Source organism: Equus quagga, chromosome 1 (assembly GCF_021613505.1).
Source record: "Equus quagga isolate Etosha38 chromosome 1, UCLA_HA_Equagga_1.0, whole genome shotgun sequence".
NCBI lineage: Eukaryota > Metazoa > Chordata > Mammalia > Perissodactyla > Equidae > Equus > Equus quagga.
In genome coordinates, this window is record NC_060267.1 from 13,214,265 (window position 1) to 13,222,890 (window position 8,626).

Consider the following 8,626-nt stretch of genomic DNA (forward strand, 5'->3'; position numbering starts at 1 on the left):
AATTGACAATAAATAATCTCCCGAGTGTAGACTGAGCGCCACGTCCACATGAGGAAAATCAAGTCCAGCCAAAGGGAAAGCAGGTTGATGCTATAAGGGTGGCTGGTTCACTCCTTTTCTCTGACTACCTTGCTTAGGTTTTCAGAAAAGTTTATGTCATGACATCACTACATCTCTTGAGCTTCTCTCTCCTTGCACCCTCCCTTTCCTCACTCCGGTCTTTTGGGGATTAATGTGGTGACCAAACAAGGTAAAATTGTTTTATCTTTGGGTAATATTCAATCTTCATCTTATCCAGGGAGCTGTGAAATGTTTTACCTTCCAGTCATTTGGCAGGCTTTCCTGGAAATTTCCTTAAAGAACTCTCAGGACTGCAATAGCAGCATCTTAAAGTTTAGGTCAGAATAATGCCTATGTTTCTATGTAAAGATAAAAGAGAGACAGAAAAATTTATTTTACTTGCAGCAGAAGCTGTCGAAAACGTGCCTGCAATCAAGGCTGCACTTTGCCTACATGAGAGGCTTTTATGTAATAGACGGAGGCAAGGGTGAACTGAACGAAAACACATTTCCTGAAGTATATTACTAGTGCATTACATTGCATATTTTAAGTAAATTAGGAAAAATCTGAGATTATATTTCTGACTGGAATCATTGGACTTACCAGAAAGTACATATGTTCCCTATTTGTCAATACATGTATTTTAATCTTTCTGCCATCCAAAAGATTATTTTGTTGGAATAAAATGCAGAGATCTCCACATTATCACTATAACATATTTACTATTATTAATTTTATATTTTAAGATTGCAGTCATTCAAAACACGGTAACACTCTTTCCCTTATGATTGCCAATTTGCTTATATGTTAGTGGCAAAAATGTGCATATTTCCAAAGGAAGAGAATGATGATTGTCAAAAGAAAGAGAAAAAGTGACAGTACTCGCTTTGATACTTATCACCCGCTGACTCACCCAGTTTGTGCTACAGAAAGAAAATAGTACAACAAATATTATTGAAAACCTACATCATAGACAAAATGCCGATTGCTAAGAATAAAGTGAGACTAAGGCAGATAAAAATCATATAGATTACATTTTAGCAATTTGTGGTTTCTATAAAGTAAATCTTAAAGAGAATTTTATCTATTCCAATTATTTCTAGAAAGAAGGCAATGAGACCTTTTGGAATCAAAAACTCCCTTATGAGTTCCTTCTCATCCTCAAGCAAGTTTAAGAGTAAAAAGGAAAAGTGAATATAGTAACAAAAACGTCAACTGTTAATTTAAATGAGGAACATAAAAATGACACAGAGAACAGTATGTTGTAGAACTATATTATTGATATAGCTCTATCTATGAACGTTAATCAATCATCTTTGGCTGCTGTTTTCTTTACCATTAATTAAGAACTTTACTCTTGTTTACAACCAAGGCAATTCTAGTCCTATATTTCTGTGATTGCAAACACATTTATTTCAGTTGGTCATATTTAAATAAATATGTTTTAAGAATAAGAATAATCATAGCTATTATTAGGTTCAGGAACTGTGATTGGGTCATAAATTTCCACCTCTACCTTATAAGAAAAAAACTTCATAAATGGCATCAAAATTAAAACTCAAAATTAGATATTTCAGTCCTAAAAGCACACAATGTTTGAAACTGGAAAACAATGTCTTAATATCTAAACTAATTAATAACTATTGTAGAAATACATAATTAAAAGATGCATTGCACATACGAAAAATGTGGTACCTGTAGAGGTTTTATGTAAAGTCACTGATGAGTAGACTTATAACTAAATCTGTGAATACATATTTCCTTTTCAGTAGAGTTTGTGTAAAATTTTTCTGCTTTAGTAGGAGTGAGTGGATCTTGCAAAAATTCTTACAGGGAAGAACATCCATTGCTTCATTTCCTTGGAGCTAGTAATGTCAACATTTAAATCTTTGATTCCTGTACAATTCACGTCTTCTTTCTTTTTGTTTGGTTTTTCACCAATGAATTTTGCCTAAAGAAAAAAAATCAGTATGAGAAACCACATAATGATTACAGAGTTCATACTCTTGGGAATATCAGACTATGCAGAGGTTCAGGTTTTAATTTTAATCTTTTTATTTATAACATGTAATAAATGCCACTGGAAACCTAACCATCATCATTCTCACCTTGATAGACTGTCATCTAAATACTCCTATTTATTACTTCCTCTGGAACTTCTCCTTCTTAGAAATTACATTCACTAGTGTTTCTATCCTCAGATTTTTGGGAGTGTAGGGGAGGAAGACATTTCCTCTACCCAATGTGGGTTCGTCTGGCTGGAGAACTTATTAAATTCACATGAGACAGAATAGCAAGAGAAAATTAAACAAGCTTTATGAGGACCATGGCCTGGGGTCTTTCTTCCCAAAGGAAGAAAGGGCACCGAAGAAGTGGGGTGCAGAGAGCGGTTATATACCCCCAAACAGGATGTTTCACATATGATTGAAATGTCCCTCCCACAATAGTCACAAGATTGCCCTGTTGGCACAGTGCTTGACGGACACAGCAGGTAGTGGGTCTGCTATCTTGGTGGGCGTAGCAGGAGGCAAGTCTACTGTCTCAAGCTGGGTGGTCACAGGTGAGCACAGCAATCAGTTCCTAGCCTAAGGAAAGATGTTTAGTCCTTAAGGAAATGCCAAGGTTGGGAGGGGGAGGGAAGTTGCACCTTTATCTCAAGGGCCTTTGTTCTTGCCATAGTAAATGTTTTAAAGCAGATATACAATGCTTGCTCAATGGCCACAGTCAGGCCCTTTTGGAAAAAAGCAAAGTCAGGCCAAATTAGGTTTACACCAAATGGCTTCCTCATGTACTCCAATATATCCTATTGCTTGCCATTTCTATTTGTCAGTGTATACATGGGAGGCAATCTGAGCAACTCACCAAAATGGCTGAAACCACCACCCCAAACATCATATCCAGCTAGAAGACAAAGGACGATGTTGGGGGTGGGGGGAGTCAGTTACAGGAGGTTACCAGACAAGCACAATAAACAAATGCAGATTTAAGTTCTTGCCTTCCCCATTGATTAAGAGTTTCTAGAGATAAGGTCATGCCCCCTTCTTCCTGGTAGAGGGAGATATCTTTAAGGGTGGAGATTTCCTTTACAATGTAAATGTCTCTTACAAAGGGTAAGTAAATTCTACTTTTCAGTTGCTTTCCTGTCTGCAAAGTAACCAGCCTCAAATAATCATGCCAAAGAGACGTATCTTGGGGTGGCCAATTCCAGGCCCCCACAGGGGCAACCATTACTAGAGTCAAGACCACTTCCTATAATAATTGTTTAGCTCAATTATTTTTCTTCATCTCCATGAATGTCTGAATTTTTTCTTCTAACTGCTATGTCCTATGATGGTTATGTTGTCTTTTGTAAGCTTTTCCATTACACCACCATCATGAACAAGGAAATCTACACTCTGCTCATCTTTAGTTCATGGCTAGGAGGTTTTCTAACTATTTTCCCACCACTCATGCTTATCTTCCAGTTAGATTTCTGTGCTTCCAATGCAATTGATCACTTCTCTTGTGACTATTTCTCCATTTTACAACTCTCATGTTCAGATAGTTGGCTTTTAGAGATGACTGGCTCTTACTCTACTTTTGTTACTGTGCTGTTGACATTGGCGTTAGTGATTCTGTCCTACCTGTGCATCATTAGCACTATTCTCAGAATTCCATCTGCTAGCCAGAGGAAAAAGGCTTCTGCACAAGCTCCTCTCACATGATTGTCATTTCCGTCTCTTCTGGAATCTGTCTATTCACGTATGCCAAGCCTCCAGCAAAAGAAAGAGCATCATTGACCAAAGGAGTAGCTATTCTCAACACTTCAATTACCCCCATGTTGAATCCTTTTATTTATACGCTGAGGAACAAGAAAGTAAAACAAGCTTTCATAGACTTGGTTCATAAAGTAGTGTTTTCAAGAAACAGATGAAAGTGTGTATTAATATGAATGAATGTCATTGTGAAGATGCAATAAGGGAAAAATGAAATTTTAACTTCCACAATGTCCTCCTGTATCCGCTTCAGATACTTGAAACACTGAGCTCATTTGCTTAAGCTTTCTTTTTTTTTTTATTGAGGTTATGAAAGTTTACAGCACTGTGAAATTTCAGTTGTACACTAGTCTTTGAAGTCACCATATAAGTGTGCCCCTTCACCCTCTGTTCCCCCTGCAGCCCCCGTCCCCCCTGTAACCACTAAACAGTTCCCTTTGTCTGTGTATTTGTTTGTCTTCCAAATATGGGTGAAATCATATGGTGCTTGTCGTTCTCTGTCTGACTTTTTTGCTTAACATAATACCCTCAAGATCCATTCATGTTGTTGCAAATGAGACAATTTTGTCTTTTTTGTGGCTGAGTAGTCTTCCATTGTATGTATATATATACTGCATCTTCTTATCCAGTCATCATTCAGTGGACACTTAGGTTGCTTCCACATCTTGGCTATTGTGAATAAAGCTACAATGAACATAGGGGTGAATAAGTTTCTTTGAATTGTTGATTTCAAGTTCTTTGATAAATACCCCTTAGAGGGATAGCTGGGTCATATGCTATTTCTATTTTTAATTTTTTGAGAAATCTCCATACTATCTTCCATAGTGGCTGCACCAGCTTTCATTCCCATCATCAGTGGATGAGGGTTCCCTTTTCTCCACAACCTCTCCAACATTGTTATTTTTTGTCTTGGCGATTTTAGCCATTCAACAGGTGTAAGGTGATTTCTTGTTATAGTTTTGATTTGCATTTCCCTGATAATCAGTTTCGCCTTCTTTTTAACCTAAGAGAGACAATGTTGTATCTTCCGTTCAAACTATCTATAGGCCCTGTGGAATCCTTGATTTACAATTCTGAGTAGAAAACCAGTGGCTGTAGAGCATAAGTCACCTTGCTGATTATTCTGTATCAAAAATATTTTATACTGTAATGGCTAAACGAGTGTAAATTGTTTAATCAACTTATTCTTAATTTTTTCTTCTGTTACCAATATAATGGTTTCTTTCTTAAAGTGATATGAAATAAATTAAATATCAGCAACAACCATATTTTTGCACACTATCTGCAGTATCTGTTCAATTCTTCTCACTCATCTGATTGACTTGGATATTTATTTTCCTACTTACAAATAATTTGAAGCTCATAATATCCTATATTTCTTAGTTGTATTGAAGATGTGTTATGACATATGCTCTCTTTATCTGTATTATTATCTATTATCTGAATAATTAGGCGGCTTCTATTAGTCTAATGCTTCCTGAAATTTGATAAGAATTCCATAAGTAATAATATCTCTTATATAGAGAGCATTTATTCTGTGCCATATCCTAAACTAGGTATATTCTATACCAGATCTTATTTAGTCTTCACAGCTATATGGCAAATTAGACTTGATTTTCTCTTTTTTACAAATGTGTAAATTGATGTTCAGGAGAGTTGAGTAACTTGCTTGAGGTCTTGAACTATTATACCGAATAATGTAGCCAGATTGGAAAAAATGACACAAAGTAAACAAACCAAAAACTTGTGTTTATTATATTTTATACACATTTGAAACTCTGTAAAGACCCGAAAATTTTCTGTGGCTTTTGCTAAGGACGTGCAGAATTTTATTGGCCTTTTCACTGACACTATCTGATTTGGGCATGATTTTATTATAGTCTAGAAAGGGAAGATGGTAATTCTTAATATTTGATTGCCATAAATTACAACATTAATCAATTAAGATAGGAAATTCTTCAACTACCGTTCTTAGTGAGCAAGAGTGAGTGGGAAAAGTGTATAAAATATTATCATAATATTTTACAAAAAATTCTTATTGAGAGGCAGATTAAAAATAATGGAGTTAATGAATGTACTTAGTACAATGTCATAGATTACCAGTTTAAAAAATGGCATGGAGTGTTGGGTAGAAATCTGAATCAGGAATTAAGATACTTGGTTGCTAATCTCTGGCTGAAAAATAATGTTTAGGGAATTGAACTTGACTCGTTGTTGTTTGCCTGCTGTTACTTTTTTTCTTCCTCATTGAACACTGTCCTCCAAGCTTCCTTTTCCAATTTCAATACTAATGTGTGTTATGTTTTATATTCCTTAGTGTTTCGTATATATTCCTCTTCCGGTAATTGCAATTCACTGAATTATTCCCCTCGAGCCAGGGGGAGAGAGAATAGATAAAAAAATTAACTGGCTTATGCTACATAAAATCTATGTAGAAACCACACCAGAGAGTTTTAAAACACCTTCTGGTATTTTATTTTCATATATTGGCTCCTTTCTCACTCTCTGTAGTCAAAGAAATATATCCCTTCTGGATAAACCGGGAAATTTAAGGTAAAAACATTGAAAATAGAAAGTAAATTTGTTCAATGAGAACAAATGTTTTCAGAAATGCTGGTTTCTCTGGATTACAACAATAGCAGCTGCTAATATTTTTCATATTCCAGCAACTCTGAGTGTTAGTGAGTCTGTGTGAAAAACAGAGCTAAGTTGGACATCCAGAAGGCAATGGACATCTCTCAAAATTTATCATTGATTCATTACATATCAGCTCAACTCTTAACCAAATTAAGCAGAATATATTGGAGTTATATTTCACAAGTGGATATATTAAAAAGTGTAAAAAGAGGTTAGCATATTTAGTTTAATTATGTCAATTTATTCATTCTTTATTTAAAAGATAGGAAATTACTATCCATGTGACTGTACGTTTCTAATTGAATATAAGCTATGCAGTACTTTAAGAGAATAGATTTTAATTTCAGGTAGTCTGTGATTATATTTGACATTTGCTAGCTATATGAATATATCCAAGGTAAATAACTTCTTTGAGACAGGTTCTTCATTGAGAAATAAAGATAAAATTTTCGTAGGTGTGTTATAGGGGCTAAATGAGATGAAAAAGTCCTTACTATTTCACCGGAATAAATAATGACTTTGCTAAATCACAATTACTATGAATATCGTTCCCAAAGTTAGTTCCAACTAAAAGAAAAAATAAAGTAAATAAAAGAGCTTTTCTTAAAGAATGTTAATTGCCACATGATCTATAAAGTAATATCATTTATATTATTTCAATTAATTCTCAAAAATATCCTTGAAATTTCAGCTCCTTTTTAAACAGAGAAGACTGAAGCTTAAAGAAATCAAGTAACTACTCCAAAGCCGCAAATCCAGTAAGCAGCTCATTTTTAATCTGTTTCTCCAACTGCAAAGCCCATATACCTTCTGTGATAATAATTTACCTTAGATTGTCATAAATAAGAAATCAATAGTGTTTTGATACCATAATCTTATTATTATTTTTATTTGTCTTTCCTTGTTTAAATTATAGTGACTAGCTAATGAACGGAAAGCATGCGGTTATGAGTTGATATTTGCCATAAACCTGTACAGATATGAGCATTACTATTTCTGAAATTGTTATTAAATGTGACTTAATGATCTCTCTTTTCTCTTGATGTGATGCCATGAACACTGTATGCAGGCTGAGAATTGAATCTATATATCATTAATGAAATGAAGAAACAAATTATTCAGATTTTTCCAGGGAAATAGTCATCTAAAATAATTGTGAAAAAGGAGTAAAAAGTATTTAATAAAACAATCCTTCCAACCACTTGATGGGTTCTCCTGATGACTCTTTGCTTCAGTCAGGCTAAGAGAAGTTCTCAAAGGAATGCTGTGTCACAGCCCAAAGCCCAGAATGATTGAGCAGTGCCCAAAATAAATTGAGAGTAATTATGAAGCTGAACTGGATGTTACCCACAGCATTAAAGTAAGCAATTTTCCTTTCATCTAATGTATTAGCCTAAATTCTAAACAACTCTTTAAACTCATACAGTAGAAAAAAAATGGGGTGATATGATCAATAGAGCACATTGGTTTGGAGATTGATTTATGAATTTTTTCTGATGACCTCTAATGGGGTTTAACAGAAGAAGAGAGAATTTAGTAAATATAGAAAAGGTTGAAACAATTAGACTTTCAAACTTATTGCATTACTATGAGATATTTCCACCCAGTGTAACGTAAAACATTAAAAACAAAAATAACAACAAAACACACCAGAAATAGAATCAAACCAGTCTAAGGCTCTTATTTCTGTCTGTCAAAGGAACATCCTTTGGTCCTTCAAACCTAATGTATCCTTTAATATGGAGTCCTTTTCTCACCTTAGGCATCAAATAAATCATCAATATCTAGTTTATCTAAAGGGATATTATTAATATTAGCTTGATGGTAGGGATTACGGAAAGGCGAGATATAAGGGTGTTTGCAGAATGATACCTTGAAGATGCTTTGTAGCCATCTTATTGAACAAATATGAAATACTATTATTAATTTTCACTTTGAATAGCTCAAAGAGTCTGTCTCAGGGATTCTTGAAGGTAAGCAAGAATTTATTTTGATTTTTTAAATTTATTTTTTGTGAGGAAGATTGTCCCTGAGCTCACACATCTCCCAGTCTTCCTCTATCTTGTACATGGGACAGCACCGGAGCATGGCTCGCTGTGCAGCGCTAGGTCCACACCCGGGCTATGAAGCCATGGACCTCGGGCTGCAGAAGTGGAGCATGCAAACTTAACCAC

General features: G+C 34.9%; 1 pseudogene; it reads left to right on the plus strand.

Annotated features, from left to right (window-relative positions):
• The first annotated feature begins 2,030 nt into the window (after nt 1-2,030).
• Nucleotides 2,031-3,973, plus strand: LOC124232332 (olfactory receptor 6C3-like; annotated as a pseudogene).
• The last annotated feature ends 4,653 nt before the right edge of the window (nt 3,974-8,626 follow it).